Source organism: Rhinoderma darwinii, chromosome 11 (assembly GCF_050947455.1).
Source record: "Rhinoderma darwinii isolate aRhiDar2 chromosome 11, aRhiDar2.hap1, whole genome shotgun sequence".
Lineage (NCBI taxonomy): Eukaryota > Metazoa > Chordata > Amphibia > Anura > Rhinodermatidae > Rhinoderma > Rhinoderma darwinii.
The window spans coordinates 58,831,685-58,848,329 of NC_134697.1; the positions used below are offsets into that span (position 1 = coordinate 58,831,685).

At 40.7% G+C, this 16,645-nt stretch overlaps 1 protein-coding gene across 5 annotated transcripts in view; it reads left to right on the forward strand.

Moving 5' to 3' along the window:
* Positions 1 to 1,757: 1,757 nt before the first annotated feature.
* Positions 1,758 to 16,645, forward strand: part of PSD (pleckstrin and Sec7 domain containing) — a 321,618-nt gene continuing 306,730 nt past the window's right edge. For 3 of the 5 annotated variants that reach the window (XM_075841606.1, XM_075841607.1, XM_075841608.1), the window contains exon 1: positions 1,759 to 1,921. The gene's annotated coding sequence lies outside the window, so the exon portion shown is untranslated. Of the gene's footprint in view, positions 1,922 to 16,645 lie in introns of all 5 variants that reach the window. The other 2 variants (XM_075841603.1, XM_075841605.1) reach the window with 1 other exon arrangement.

Genomic DNA, 16,645 nt, shown 5'->3' on the forward strand with positions numbered 1-16,645 from the left:
ATAAAAAAAGATATATATGAGAGCGGTTCTGTGACGAACCGAAACGTCGCTGCTCACTTGAGGTGAATAAATCCACCCTTTTTTCATCTATCTGGAAGTCCTGGTGCCGTTATTCTGTCCTATGGTTTATTTTTATATATATATATATATATATATATATATATATATACAATTATATTCACTCACATACGTAGGTAGAGATGTGTACATAGATGGATATTATTTATCCTATATAAAATATACCTAATGAAAGAAACACTTATTGGGTAATGTATCACAATGCCTTCATGACTATTGGTCTTTGTTTTTGGATTGAAATGAAATACAAGATTGGTAAATTTTAAACTATATGCATTCAAGGGGTTGTCTTCCTTAGTTAGTTTTTTCGACAAGCTATTTGCAGGATGCTGCCGGTGTGTCCATAATTTACTGTAGCAAAATATTTAGTAACCTGATGCTCACTGACGTTAGTAGGCGTTCTTGTAATATCAAGTCGTCCAGAGCGAGAGCTGCTATTTTCAGAGGCTCTCTGTTCTGGCTAATAGAAGAGATCAGCAGGGCACCATACTCTATGACTTCCATATGCCCTGAGTGGACAACTCCTTTCAATGCTGTTGTTTTGAAATATATAATATTTTTTTATTTATTTTTATTTTGGTCCAGCTATGTGTATGTGTTGGAAGCAATACTCAGTTATGGCAGAAATGCAACACATAATATAAGTTTAAATAACATGTTGGCCTACCTAAGAGACATTTCAAAAAATATTTTGGAATCCAATAAATAGCGATTTTCCTAATTTCCGAAACCTTCCATTTAACTGAGTACTCTGATAATACCAAGCAGAACTGTCCTAATTCCCAGTGATTGCAAATTCATCATCAGACTTCTGGCTGCTGTTTGTTATTCTCACGCCCAGATAAGGCGTATCAGAAAAGGCAGCTTGGGCAAGGCTGCCTCCCCCAACTAGGACCGAGGTACCTGATGTAGGGGTTGGATCAGTTTTGAAATGCGTAGTGCGGATTTACATATTTTAAACCATTATATTTTTTGGCATTCCTACTGTCAGGTTGCTTCTCCCCAACTCTGGCAGCACTCTTACAGATAACTATGATATTTGTTACATGAGCGCTATTGCTAGTAAACGGATGCTCTACATGGGGTAATCTGACTGGTTCCCTTATATAAGCACTATGGTATTTTAATAATGTATGGGCACTGATGTAATTGGTAGTATAATTTGGAAAGTTCAGGGCTGGTACTTTTAAAAAAAACATTACATCTCCTTTTACATCACTGTTTTGCTACGTTTGTCCTGCCCCACCGTATTCTATATAAGCGGACTACAGATTACAGCCTACATCTGGTAAAAAGAAAAAAATAAATCTATAGGGAAAACATGGGTTAAGTAAAATCCTCCAAAACCCTGAAGGTTATTTTGGGGTTCATACCTCAGGTAAAGGTAAGAATTCCAATAAGATTCAATCAGAAGATTACTATTATGTGCTTTTCATCTATTCTCTAAGGTTGCTCTAAAGTAGAACTGACTGTTGTAACTTTTCATCATCCAAGTATTTTCACTTAAACGATTAACAACTTGCACCAAAACATTCTCGCAATCCTAAAATGCATGATGGTTCTGTTTGATTTATGTCCTATTTTGATTGTGTATCTGGTAATTGCCAGACCTGCCCCTCCAGCTGGGTGTTCTCACTGACTGATTGCTATCTACCCTTTGTTTAGCCCGGACTAGAGCCTCCTCAATGGGACAGTCTATTCTGCAGTTTTGAGCATGCTCAGATGGAAGCTGTACATTATCTTAGAGCTGTTTTTTCAGCACCACGCGATTGTAAGCCACCCAAGTCGTTTCTTCTCCTCCTTGGATCCGGCCTCTCTGGCACATGTGTTCCTGCCAGTGCAGGTGAGTAAATCTCTGATGATCTAATGTATGTGTGTGATGTATCTGCATAAGGAATGTGCTAGAATAGGCAGAACTGGGTGGGTCTGCTTGCTATTAGGTCTTGCCTGCAGCCATCTAGAGGACACCTTGAGATAGATGCTATATTGCAGGCTGAGCTCAGTCTATCTAGCGTCTTGTACACATATTCATATCACAGACATGCCTGTTAGTGATTGCAGCCTCCTTGAGATAGAAAACCGGTTTGCCCACCATTTTATTACTCTGGTTACCATAACAACAATTTCTCTCTTTTAAATAGAACATGCTTTGAATATTTTGATACAGGTACAAAAAGTTGCGTTGAGGTTAATAACATCAGGGATCAGATTTGAGGTATTGTTCAGCATGCATCTTGTGTAACCCTTTTTGTGCCAAGCACTCCCCCCTGTTCATGCTAAATTGTAGTCCTTAACCTTCTAATTAGCAAGGCAAACACAGATCCTACAGCTGATGACAATCTTACATGACCCTGTAAGCAGCAGAAGCGACACTGGGCTTGTAACCACTTCAAAATGTACAAGTTGTACTTAAATCATTGTCTTAAAATTCTTATATTTGCTCTCTCCTCGTATCCTTGTAATTATTGTTAGTAACTGTGTTTCGTTCCTTGTCCAAATCTCAAAAGGACGTCCTTTTGTTTCATTAAATCAGAAATTAATCTCTTCCTTCCCCCACTAAAATGTAAATTTTAGCTTCAATTCGGCGGTGTATATTCGTGCCGTTTGCTCTGATATGTATTAAAGGGGATGTCTCATCAAAGACAACCCCTTTCAGAAAGTGAATTTGCCAGGTAGAGCCGCGGGCCGTCAAGCATTTCTCCTGTAGCAGGCACTGCAGGGGAAATGCACTACTGCATGGCAGTCATTTAAATGTATGGCTATCTGTGTAATACAAGTTTTTTGGTCACTTTTTATTTTTTAATCTTCGAAATCTTGGAGCGGTTTTGGATTACATTTATTATTGCAAAAAATGCAGTAAAGAAGAGTTATCTATTTAATGCTTAATCACAAAGGTAGGTACGGCAGTAAAGGCACCTCCCCACCTTCTTCTCCCCCTTATCGCTTTTTATTACACACAATTGTTTATACCAGTGTTGAGCAACTGGCGGCCTTTAGGTGCTCACCCTGTGACATCTGTCTTTCTCCTTTCATCTTAGTGCTGTTCAGTATGTAGAGTTCAAAACTCTCTACATGTGCTGTGCTGCCCTACTATACACTGTTTTTCTGCATATATACGCTGCTTTATAGCAAAAAGCCGTGTATGTATGCAGGGCAATAGGGCACATAGTACTGATGCAGGAGCTGTGCTCTGTCTGTGTAGTAAAATATATTCTCCTCACACCACAAAAGGTAAAATTTGTAATAATCCAGCCTCAAGCGTGTTGTTTTTTTGAATAATTTTGTTGCCATTACCTGCACCCTTAAAGGGGTTCCCAATAATAAACGTTGATTTATTGGTGGGAGTCCAACTGCTGGCAGCTCCACCAGTCCTGAGGACAGGGGTCCCATTTCCCCCATTTTCTGCTGACAAATGAGCTTTCTTGTTAACATTAGAGCTCCCAGGAGTTGTACAGCTTTCATATGTATGGGGCTACTATCTCCAGGTGCTTTTACCAGCAATGGTACATTCCAATATGTTTTTTGCCAATACATTTGAAAATGGATTGTCTGATACTTGACATCCCCTTTATTCAGAAACTCCCCACAATGTTGTTTTGTATTTGAGTATTTTATCCCCTTCCCATTCACGTAAATGATCAGGCTAATGGCACAGTCCCTGTGCCAGAAGTCAGTTGAATTACATGCTCTTTAAATGCGCTGCACACTCCCGCACACAGTGCCATCGGCAGGATCAGGCTGTCACACAGACAGCCCAAGAAAAATACAAAGTATAAACAGCACCTTCTTAAATGATTAACTGGTACACATCACCTGGTGGGTTGGGTCTGACTCATCCACACTCATTCAGATAATTCCAATCCAAGGACGGCGACCGCAGTCAGTTCCCAAAAGTGGGTTTCACCTTTAGAATCAGCCTTTTTCAATATGACAGCCAAATCCTGTACTGAATACCTCCTGAACGCGGTACTCATGTTCCCAAGTGCAGAATCCGACGCATCTTAATGGTTAAATTGCCGGCATCTGAGTTATCTCCAAACCTGGCAGTTCTAGCAGGACCATGGCTGTGTATTAGTCATGATTCTAATGCTGAGCACATGGGCACAGTGACAGTACCCTCTCGATCAGAGCGTCATAATAGTATGGCGCTGGTCTTTTCAGGACTCCTGCCAGCACCATACTATTACAGCGCCAGTTGTTAAGTGGTTAAAACAACACGTTTAAAATCGGGATTTTTTATTTTATTTTTTTGTTTACCCACTATTTTTTTTGGACCATTTTTCCCTAAATAATACATACAAAATTAATTGAATTCCCGCAAAAGAAGAAACAGAAAAAAAATGTGGAGACGAAAATAAAAATAATCACATTTTAGAATACAGCATTCTAAAATATGCATTTTCTCTGGGACTTAACGCCATTCAATTTCTAGATCATAAAAAATGAACAATGTATGCAATTTACATTTGTGTTAAAAAAAAAAAAAAAAGACCCAGTGAAGAGTTAACATTTACTTACATAGCATGGCGCCACCTGGTGTTCAAGATGTATAACAACGTCCATGTCCCACAAATGAGCAGAGTTCTTGTGGACACGCATGCTCTGTCACAATCCCCACAGCCAGTTCTCTGCATAGTGGTCCTCTGTTTACTGCAGAGCAGCCAATAGAAACAGCTTTCTTCCCTGCTTGGCAGGAAAGGAGCACAGCCTCTGCAGTTCAATAAGGCCCTATTAACACATTGCAGATTTTCCACTCAAAATGGGAGATCCGTGTCTGTGCAGTTTTGCTGTGCAGATCCGACACGTGTAAACATAGCCTAAATGTTACATAAATTTTTGTAGACCCAAATGATGTAATACTGACTTTAATGTAAATTTATTACCAATGTCCTTCACTCTGGGCTGAGAAAAAATAACTACTTTATCTCCAAAGTATATGTAATGCTGTAGGTGCAACATAGACTTACAAGTTAGTAAAATCTTTATTTGTAGGACACATTTTGTCTTTTTATATTGCTTATCCACTTTTTATCCACCGATCGCTAAAACGAAGCTGCATAAGCGCTGTGCTGTTTAGTTTCTGATCCGCTTTCATCGGAAAGCTGAGCGAGCGGTGTACGGACTCATAGACTTTCTTTTGCAGGGCTTGAACTTTTTAAAATGAATAGTGCAGGTGGAGATAGACCTGCAGAGCTCCTCAGAAGAGAAACGAGCTGGATCATGTGCTCAGAGGCTACAGGTGCTTTAGGTCTAAATGATGGGATGATTTAAATGTGTTTATATGATCTGTAACTGAAGAAGTGTAAAATATTACTAAGGGCCTGTTCACATCACCGTTCATAGTCAACTACGCTATGGATTCCGTCGGAAAACCGGAAACCAGCCGGAATGGTGACGAACGGAAAGCATTAGCAATGTTTCCGTCACCATTCAGATGACTGAAACGGAAGCTGTGCTGTCAGTTTCACTTTCCGTTGCGGGGTTCACCCGACGGAACCCTCCAACGGAACCCCGGAACGGAAATGAACGGTGATGTGAACAGGCCCTAATGTGTAATTAATGTCTTTGTAAGTTTCACTATGGAAACGGTGTACGACGTGCCGGGATTTATAGGGATGTCTATGTAGTTGTCGTGATCAGGCCAGAGGAAGTGTTGTTACACAAAACAAGCTGCTGCCCGCCGGGTGCATCCTCCTCACCTATGGAGTCTATGGACGTTTTATGAGCTAAAATAAAGATTTTAACGCAGCATGGTGAGTTGCCGCTTTTTGTTTCTCTTTAGTCTCTGGATTGTTGAATAGCTAGACTTTCTTTTGAGCCCATACACCACTTTCTTAGCTTTCTGAGAAAAGCCGATCAGAAATAAGCGGCCCTGCGCTCGTCCGAGCACTCCTGCCGTTTCATTTTAGCATTTTCTCGAACCCCCACCAATCAAAACTTCTGACATGTCACTATGACGTGTCAAAATTTTTTTTTTAAAGTTTTTAGTTACCCTTTAAGCCTGTTTATTTTACATAAGAGTATTTGCATTTATATGCGCTTTGTACGTGCATATTTGCGAAACTGAAATAGTTTCTTGTTTGGACATAGTCAATGAATATTTAATAGTGTAAGGTTCCCAGGTTGCCTGCAAAACTCAAAGATTATTTCAGGCAATACTGATAGACTGATGTCTATGCTCATTGAAATATTACACATTGCAGATCACATGCTGACCAGGTAACATGATCTAGTTACCCTAGAACAAATACCCTTGCAGTACTGTATTTGGATTCCTCATAGTAAAGCGACAGATATGCATCAGTGTGCTGTGCGTGGTTTTCACGCACCCATTGACTTCAAGTATCGTTTACTGTTGATTTCAATGTGTTGTTTGTTTGTTTGTTTGTTTGGCTCTGTTCCATTAGGATTCCATTTTTTATTTTTTTAAAACCATCATTAACCTATTAATAATGAATTACTCCGTAAAATTTATTATTTATTCGCATTTAAAGGCATTAGGCCATGTTGAGACAGCCGTGTCAAATTTCACACTGATAATCCAAAACAAATTGCAGTACAATGCTAGTGAATGGAGTTTTTAATCCTTATTCATATGTAGTGGAAAATATCTGCGCAGATTTTAGGGCATGCTGCAGATTTTTTTAATCTGTAACATGCCTAGTTTGTCGCATGTAACAATTGCAGGTATTTAATTTACAGCAAAATGTAGCAACGTCTATGACCGCTATTTCCGAATGAATGCGTAAAGTTGAATATCCGGCCTTAAATACCATTTTGTTTTTTTTATCTAAATTGATTAAAAATTCTGTCAAAAGTAATTTTTTCATATATATTTATTGGAGTCCGTGTTTGTTTTTTTTTTTTTATAGAGCGCTTCAAATTTCTTGCATAGATTTAACCCCTTAAGGATGCAGCCTAGTTTGGGCCTTAAGGCTCAGAGCCCATTTTTAAAATTGACATATTTCACTTTATGTGGTAATAACTTTGGAATGCTTAACCCCTTCCCTCTTTAGCCACTTTTGACCTTCCTGACAGAGCCTCATTTTTCAAATCTGACATGTGTCACTTTATGTGGTAATAACTCCGGAATGCTTTCACCTATCCAAGCGATTCTGAGATTGTTTTCTCGTGACACATTGGACTTTATGTTACTGGCAAAATTTGCTCGATATGTTCAGTATTTAATTGTGAAAAACACCAAAATTTAGCGAAAAATTGCAAAAATTAGCATTTTTCTCAATTTAAATGTATCTGCTTGTAAGACAGGCAGTTATAATACACAAAATTGTTGCTAATTAACATCCCCCATATGTCTACTTTAGATTGGCATCGTTTTTTGAACATCCTTTTATTTTTCTATGACCTCACAAGGCTTAGAACATTAGCAGCAATTTCTCACATTTTCAAGAAAATTTCAAAAGGCTATTTTTACAGGGGCCAGTTCAGTTGTGAAGTGGTTTTGAGGGCCTTATATATTAGAAACCCCAAAAAAGTCACCCCATTTTAAAAACTTCACCCCTCAAAGTATTCAAAACAGCATTTAGAAAATGTCTTAACCCTTTAAACATTTCACAGGAATTAAAGCAAAGTAGAGGTGAAATTTACAAATTTCATATTTTTCTGCAGAAATACATTTTTAATACAATTTTTTTTATAACACAGAAGGTTTTACCAGAGAAATGCAACTCAATATTTGTTGCCCAGTTTTTGCAGTTTTAGGAAATATCCCACATGTGGCCGTAGCGTGCTACTGGACTGAAACACCGGCCTCAGAAGCAAAGGAGCACCTAGTGGATTTTGGGGCCTTATTTTTGTTAGAATATATTTTAGGCACCATGTCAGGTTTGAAGGGCTCTTGCGGTGCCAAAACAGTCAAAATCCCCCAAAAGTGACCCCATCTGGGAAACTAGACACCTCAAGGAAATTATCTAGGGGTGTAGTGAGCATTTTCACCGCACAGGTTTTTTACAGAAATTATTGGAAGTAGGCCGTGAAAATTAAAATCAACATTTCTTCAAAGAAAATGTAGGTTTAGCGATTTTTTTTCTCATTTCCACAAGGACTAAAGGAGAAAAAGCACCGCAAAATTTGTAAAGCAATTTCTCCCGAGTAAAACAATACCTCACATGTGGTAATAAACGGTTGTTTGGAGACACGGCGTGGCTGAGAAGGGAAAGAGCGCCATTTGGCTTTTGGAGTTCACATTTAGCAGGAATGGTTTGCGGAGGCCATGTCACATTTACAAAGCCCCTGAGGGGACAAAACAGTGAAAACCCCAAACAAGTGACCCCATTTTGGAAACTATACCCCTTGAGGAAATTATCTAGGGGTATAGTGAGCATTTTGACCCCACAGGTTTTTTGCAGAAATTTTTGCAAGTAGGCTGTGAAAATGAAAATCTACATTTTTTCAAATAAAATGTAGGTTTAGCTAATTTTTTTTCATTTCCACAAGGACTAAAGGAGAAAAATCACCATAAAATTTGTAAAGAAATTTCTCCCGAGTAAAACAGTACCCCACATGTGGTAATAAACGGCTGTTTGGACACACGGCGAGGCTGAGAAGGGAAAGAGCGCCATTTGGCTTTTGGAACTCAAATTTAGCAGGAATGGTTTGCGGAGGCCATGTTACATTTACAAAGCCCCTGAGGGGACAAAACAGTGGAAACCCCCCACAAGTGACCCCATTTTGGAAACAACACCCATTGAGGAAATTATCTAGGGGTATAGTGAGCGATTTGACACCACAGTTTTTTTGCAGAAATTATTGGAAGTAGGCCCTGAAAATAATAATCTACATTTTTTTCAAAGAAAATGTAGGTTTAGCTAATTTTTTCTCATTTCCAGAAGGACTAAAGGAGAAAAAGCACCACAAAATTTGTAAAGCAATTTCTCCCGAGTAAAACAATACCCCACATGTGGTAATAAACGGCTGTTTGGACACACGGCAGGGCTTAGAAGGGAAAGAGCACTATTTGACTTTTTGAGATCACATTTAGCAGGAATGATTTGCGGAGGCCAGGTCACATTTGCAAAGCCCCTGAGGGGACAAAACAATGAAAACGCCCAAAAAGGGACTCCATTTAGGAAACTACACCTCTTGAAGAATGCATCTAGGGGTGTAGTGAGCATTTTGACCCCACAGATGTTTCATAGAATTTATTAGAATTAGGCAGTGAAAATAAAAACAGTCCTTTTTCTTCAATAAGACGTAGCTTTAGCGCAAATTTTTTCATTTTCTCAACAAATAAAGGAAAAAAAGAACCCAACATTTGTAAAGCTATTTCTCCCGAGTACGGCAATACCCCATATGTGGTCATAAACTGCTGTTTGGGCAAACGGCAGGGCTCAGAAGGGAAGGACCGCCATTTGGAGTGCAGATGTTGCTGGATTGGTTTCTGGGCACCTGTGGGCCCAAAACAGTGGAAACCCCCCAGAAGTGACCCCATTTTGTAAACTACACCCCTCAATGCATTTACCAAGGGGTGTAGTAAGCATTTTAACCCTGCAGGTGTTTTGTAGAAATTAGTGTGCGCTCAATGTTGCAGAGTGAAAATGGGATTTTTTTCCATAGATATGCCAATATGTGGTGCCCGGCTTGTGCCACCATAACAAGACAGCTCTCTAATTATTATGCGGTGTTTCCCGGTTTTAGAAACACCCTACATGTGGCCCTAATCTTTTGTCTGGACATATGACAGGGCTCAGAAGTGAAGAGTACCATGCGGAGTGGAGGCCTAATTTGGCGATTTACAAAGTATTGGTTCACAACTGCAGAGGCTCAGATGTGAAATAATAAAAATAAACCCCTGATAAGTGACCCCATTATGGAACTGCACCCCTCAAGGCATTTATTAAGGGGTGTAGTGAGCATTTTCACCCCACAGGTCTTTTCCATAAATGAATGCGCTGCGGATGGTGCAAATTAAAAATTTATATTTTTCCCTAGATATGCCATTCAGTGGCAAATATGTCATGCCCAGCTTATGACGCTGGAGACACACACCACAAAAATTGTTAAAAGGGTTCTCACGGGTATGACGGTGCCATATATGTTGAAGGAAACTGCTGTTTGGGCACGCTGTAGGGTTCAGGGCCGAGGGAGCACCATTTGGCTTTTGGAGAGCGGATTTTGCTTGGTACTATATTTGTTTGAGTATTGCTGGTGTTTTATAATGTGGGGGTACATGTAAGCGGGGCGGAGTATATAAGGGGCATAGTCAGGTGGTATAAAAAAATAAAAATAATCCATAGATGTGTGTTACGCTGTGAAGCAATCCTTTCTGCACAGGCCGGTGTCGCACTGATAAATGGTGTCATTTCTTATCCCCCTTTTGGTCCACACTCCGCGCCTTTGTAGTTTGGGGAATTTTGCTGGGAAAGTATTATCCTGGTATAATACGGGCACCGTCGCTTCCATCGGATATGATTGGGCCCTCCCTTCCTGGTTCCCTAATTTTAGGTCCTTGATAAATCGCCTCTTGAAACAGAAGAAATGTTCTCCTCGGGCACAACTGCATATTTTTTTATTTCCTGACTTATTGGAGCCATAACTAATTTTATTTTTCATAGACGTAGCGGTATGAGGGCTGGTTTGTTGCGGGACGAGCTATAGTTTTTATAGGTACCATTTTTGGATACGTGCGACTTTTTGATCACTTTTTATTGTAATATTTGTAGGGCAAAGTGACTAAAAAACAGAAACTCTGGTAACGTTTTTTACGGGTTTTTTTTACGCTGTTCACCGCGTGCAATAAATAATATAATATTTTGATACCTCCGGTCGTTACGGTCGTGGCGATACCAAATACATATGGTTTATTATTATTTTTCAATAATAAAGGACTTGATAAGAGTAAAAGGGGGATTGTGTGTTATTTGATTACTTGAAACTTTTATTGTTTTCAAACTTTTATTTTTTGCACTTTTTTTTACACTTTTTTATACTTTTTTTACACTTTTTCTCAAGTCCCACTAGGGGACTTGAAGGTCCAACGGTCAGATTTTTTTTTTTCTAATACATTGCACTACCTATGTAGTGCAATGTATTAGATCTGTCAGTCATTCACTGACAGCAAGCCGTTTAGGCTTCGCCTCCCGGCGGGGCCTAAATCGGCTTCCGTAATGGCAGAGCAGGAGACCATTGTGTCTCCTGTTGCCATAACAGCAGTCGCCAGTCCCGATTGCCTGTCAGGGCTGGCGATCTGCTTGTAACCGCTACGATGCAGCAATCGCTTTCGATTGCTGCATCGAAGGGGTTAATGGCAGGGATCGGAGCTAGCTCCGGTTCCTGCCGTTACAGGTGGATGTCAGCTGTACAGTACAGCTGACTTCCACCGCTGATGACGCCGGATCAGCTCCTGACCCGGCGCCATCTTGCCGGCAGCTACGGAAGCCGATCAGGCTCCGCCGCCGGGCGGATCTTGACCGGCTTCGGTGCTAGGCAGACCGGGAGGCCAGTATTAGGCCTCCGGTTGCCATTGCAGCCACCGGAACCCCGGCAATTTCATTACTGGGGTTCCGATGAGCTGCAAACACCTTAAGTGCAGCGATCGCGTTTGAGCGCTGCACTTAAGGGGTTAATGGCGGGGATCGAAGCTAATTTCGGTCCCCGCCGTTACAGTCGGATGTCAGCTGTAAGATACAGCTGAGATCCGGTGATGATGGGACCGGCTCAGCTTCTGAGCCGGTGCCAAACGTTTGACGTACATGTACGGCAAGATGCGGGAAGTCAGTACTTTCCATGACGTACATGTACGGCAAATGTCGGGAAGGGGTTAAACCTATCCAAGCGATTCTGAGACTGTTTGTTTGTTTGTTTTCTCGTGAGACATTGGGCTTTATGTTGGTGGTAAAATTTGGTCGATATATTCAGTGTTTATTTGTGAAAAACACCATAATTTAGAGAGCATTTTTTAAAAATTAAATTTTTCTGAATTTAAATTCATTTGCTTGTAAGACAGAGGGTTATACCACCCAAAATAGTTACTAGTTCACACATGACACATTCACTTTATTTTACGGGGCGATACGATTACGGCGATACCAGATCTTTATAGTTGTTTTTTTTTAATGTCTTATGGCATTTGCACAATAAAATACTTTTTATAAAAAATCATTTACTTTTTGTGTTGCCTTTATTCTAAGAGCCAGAACTTTTTTATTTTTCAATCAAGAAAGCCGTGTGGGAACTTGTTTTTTGCGTAACGAACTGTAGTTTCGATCAGTACAATTTATAGGTAGATTCGACTTTTTGATCTCTTTTTAGTCAATTTTTTGGGAGGTGACGTGAATAAAAAATAGTGATTCTGGTATGACTTATTATTTTTCTTTTATGGCGTTCACCGCGTGGGATAGATGACAAAATACTTTTGTAGTTCAGGCCGTTACGGACGCAAAGAATCCAATTCTGTATAGTTTATTTTATTTCTTTAATAATAAAGGACTGATAAGGGAAAAGGGGGACCCCCATACTTTTTATTCCTTTTTTAAAACTTTTTTTATTTTTTACAAAACTTTTTTTTTTAACTTTATTACTTTGTCCCACTAGGGAGCTTGAGGGCAGGAGACCCTGATCGCAATTCTAATACACTGCACTACATGCGTAGTGCAGCTTCTTAGAGCTGTCAGCTACTCGCTGACAGCAAGCATAGTGGGTCCTGACTTTGTCAGGACCCACTAGGCTTCCGTAGATTGCATAACCGGCGGCCATTATTAGACCCCTGGTTGCCATAGCAACCATCGGCGCCCGCTATCATGTAGCGGGCTGTCGCTGGTGGTTTAACCCTTAAGAAGCCACTACTGCTATTGAACACGGCTTCTAAGGGGTTAATCAGCGGGCACACCGGGATCGGTCCCCGCTGAAGGAGCTGTGGCAACTGCTGTACGAGACAGCAGTTGTCACAGCTTCTGTATGTGCCGGGAGGATGGACGAAATGGCCGTTCCTCCCACGACGTACTATTCCGTCACTGAGCTTGAACGATTCACTTACCATGACGGAATAGTACTTCGTGGAGCGCAAAGTGGTTGTTGAAGCACTCATATATCTCATTCTAACTCACTAGCAATTATTCTAGCATTGTTATTTGTTTCTTCCCAGCTCAGTTGCATCTATACATTTTGAACCCTTTCATTATGGGCAATTGTGTCATGTGATCTCAGTCTGACCACCAAAATAGACAATGTTCTCATGTGTAGGAGGTCATTTCTCCTGTGTGGCTGACTTTCCATGAATTACAGGATTACATCATCACCTTTCAGATCCCTCCTGGCAGCTCTGAGACCCCTCCCCACCCAACTCCACACTCCTCGCTTCTCTATATGTTCCCCATGCATATAGTGTTGCTTAAGAGATTATTTCTGACTTATCTAAGGGAGCAGAAGTGCAGTGATCTAATAGGTTATTCCACACAATGACTATTTTCAGAGTTATCAAACTCCCCTGACTCACAGTAAGGGCTTGTCCACACACACCGGAATTGCTGCAGAACATTTCTGGAGCAATTCCGCAGAAACTAGCGGGATTTCCGCTGCGGAAAAACAGCACCATTTCCTGCGTTTTGTTACTGCAGAAAATGGTGCGTATTTTGTTGCGTTTTTCCCAATGCCGGGAGATGGTGATATCTCTGAAAAATGAAGTAATTCATTCCTCTTTCCGCATCAGTAATTGACACGCTGAGGTACAAAAAATACGCACTGCAGATAAATTTCTGGTCGGAAATGTTACACAAGGTGTGGATGAGGCTTTTTACATCTCACCCACTTTGCTGCTATTGTATTCTACTGCGTATATTTTACGTCCGCAATTACAGACAGAAAATACGCAGCAATTGCTCTATGTGTGGATAAGCCCTAACTGTCTATACGATCTGTGAGTTCTGCGTGCAGTGAGTTTAGTGTATTTCTATAGGATGCTTCTCCTCACTGTCTCCTGTGTAAAAACTGACATGGAGAATTCCATCATTTGCAGGAGGCTGAATAGACCGGTTGAGCTGCATCACATAGAACTTCTGTCCTCACACTGTAGAGTCTGAATGTATCCTATGTCACTGATGTATCACTGGCTGCACTTAGACTCAAAGCAAGTTCTGTGTGATGAGACCCCACCCTCTGTGCAAAGCCAGAGGAATCATGGAAAAATGTAGGCTGCATTAGGGGAACCACATATAGGGAAAGTAGGATCCAAGATAGCAGACCACCAATTAATGGTACATCAAAAAAAATATGTATACACAAGCCATACTCAAAAGCCTCTACATTATTCTTTAATAATAGCATATGATGCCCTAAAAATTCTGAAGTGCTACTTTAAAACATAATTTGCTGCCTGCCTCCAGCCACTGCATACATTGACATAATTAACAATACAGTATGTAGTCATTTCCCATGTTTCCTCTAGTGGTAGCATATTCTCTTCTAATTCTACGTCTATGCAGGGGATTTGAAGCTCCGTTTCAGAAAACAGAGCTCCGACTCTTAAGATATATTACATGGTTACATATTTCTAAAAACCCACAGGTCCAACAAGTTCTACCTATAATCCTACCGTGTTGATCCAGAGGAAGGCAAAGACCCCCATGAGGTAGATGCCAATTGCCTCATTAGGCGAAAAAATCCTCCCCGACACCAAATATGACAATCAGAATAAATCCCTGGATCCAAGTCCCATCTCCAGAATCTAGTATTCATAACCTGTAATATATTTTTCAAGAAAGGCATCAAGGTCCTTCTTGAACTTGTTCAAAGAATCAACCACCACAACATCCTGTGGAGAAGCGTTCCATAGTCTCACTGCTCTCACAGTAAAGAATCTCTGTCTGTGACGGTGGTGAAACCTTCCTTCCTCTAGACGTAGAGGATGCTCCTTGTCATGGTTACAGGCATAGGTGTAAAAAGATCATTAGAAAGATCTCTGTACTGTCCAGTTACAGTGAAGGAAATAAGTATTTGATCCCCTGCTGATTTTGTAAGTTTGCCCACTGTCAAAGACCTGAACAGTCTAGAATTTTTAGGCTAGGTTAATTTTACCAGTGAGAGATAGATTATGTAAAAAAAACAACAGAAAATCACATTGTCAAAATTATATATATTTATTTGCATTGTGCACAGAGAAATAAGTATTTATCCCTTTGGCAAACAAGACTCAATACTTGGTGGCAAAACCCTTGTTGGCAAGCACAGCAGTCAGACGTTTTTTGTAGTTGATGATGAGGTTTGCACACATGTTAGATGGAATTTTGGCCCACTCCTCTTTGCAGATCATCTGTAAATCATTAAGATTTCGAGGCTGTCGCTTGGCAACTCGGATCTTCAGCTCCCTCCATAAGTTTTCGATGGGATTAAGGTCTGGAGACTGGCTAGGCCACTCCATGACCTTAATGTGCTTCTTTTTGAGCCACTCCTTTGTTGCCTTGGCTGTATGTTTCAGGTCATTGTCGTGCTGGAAGACCCAGGCACAAGCCATTTTTAATGTCCTGGTGGAGGGAAGGAGGTTGTCACTCAGGATTTGACGGTACATGGCTCCATCCATTCTCCCATTGATGCGGTGAAGTAGTCCTGTGCCCTTAGCAGAGAAACACCCCCAAAACATAATGTTTCCACCTCCATGCTTGACAATGGGGATGGTGTTCTTTGGGTCATAGGCAGCATTTCTCTTCCTCCAAACACGGCGAGTTGAGTTAATGCCAAAGAGCTCAATTTTAGTCTCCTCTGACCACAGCACCTTCTCCCAATCACTCTCAGAATCATCCAGATGTTCATTTGCAAACTTCAGACGGGCCTGTACATGTGCCTTCTTGAGCAGGGGGACCTTGCGGGCACTGCAGGATTTTAATCCATTACGGCGTAATGTGTTACCAATGGTTTTCTTGGTGACTGTGGTCCCAGCTGCCTTGAGATCATTAACAAATTCCCCCCGTGTAGTTTTCGGCTGAGCTCTCATCTTCCTTAGGATCAAGGATACCCCACGAGGTGAGATTTTGCATGGAGCCTCAGATCGATGTTGATTGACCGTCATTTTGTATGTCTTCCATTTTCTTACTATTGCACCAACAGTTGTCTCCTTCTCACCCAGCGTCTTACTTATGGTTTTGTAGCCCATTCCAGCCTTGTGCAGGTCTATGATCTTGTCCCTGACATCCTTAGAAAGCTCTTTGGTCTTGCCCATGTTGTAGAGGTTAGAGTCAGACTGATTAATTGATTCTGTGGACAGGAGTCTTTTATACAGGTGACCATTTAAGACAGCTGTCTTTAATGCAGGCACCAAGTTGATTTGGAGCGTGTAACTGGTCTGGAGGAGGCTGAACTCTTAATGGTTGGTAGGGGATCAAATACTTATTTCTCTGTGCACAATGCAAATAAATATATATAATTTTGACTATGTGATTTTCTGTTTTTTTTAAAAAATATAATCTATCTCTCACTGGTAAAATTAACCTAGCCTAAAAATTCTAGACTGTTCATGTCTTTGACAGTGGGCAAACTTACAAAATCAGCAAGGGATCAAATACTTATTTCCTTCACTGTATATATTTGTACATTGTAGTTAGATCGCCCCTAAGCCATT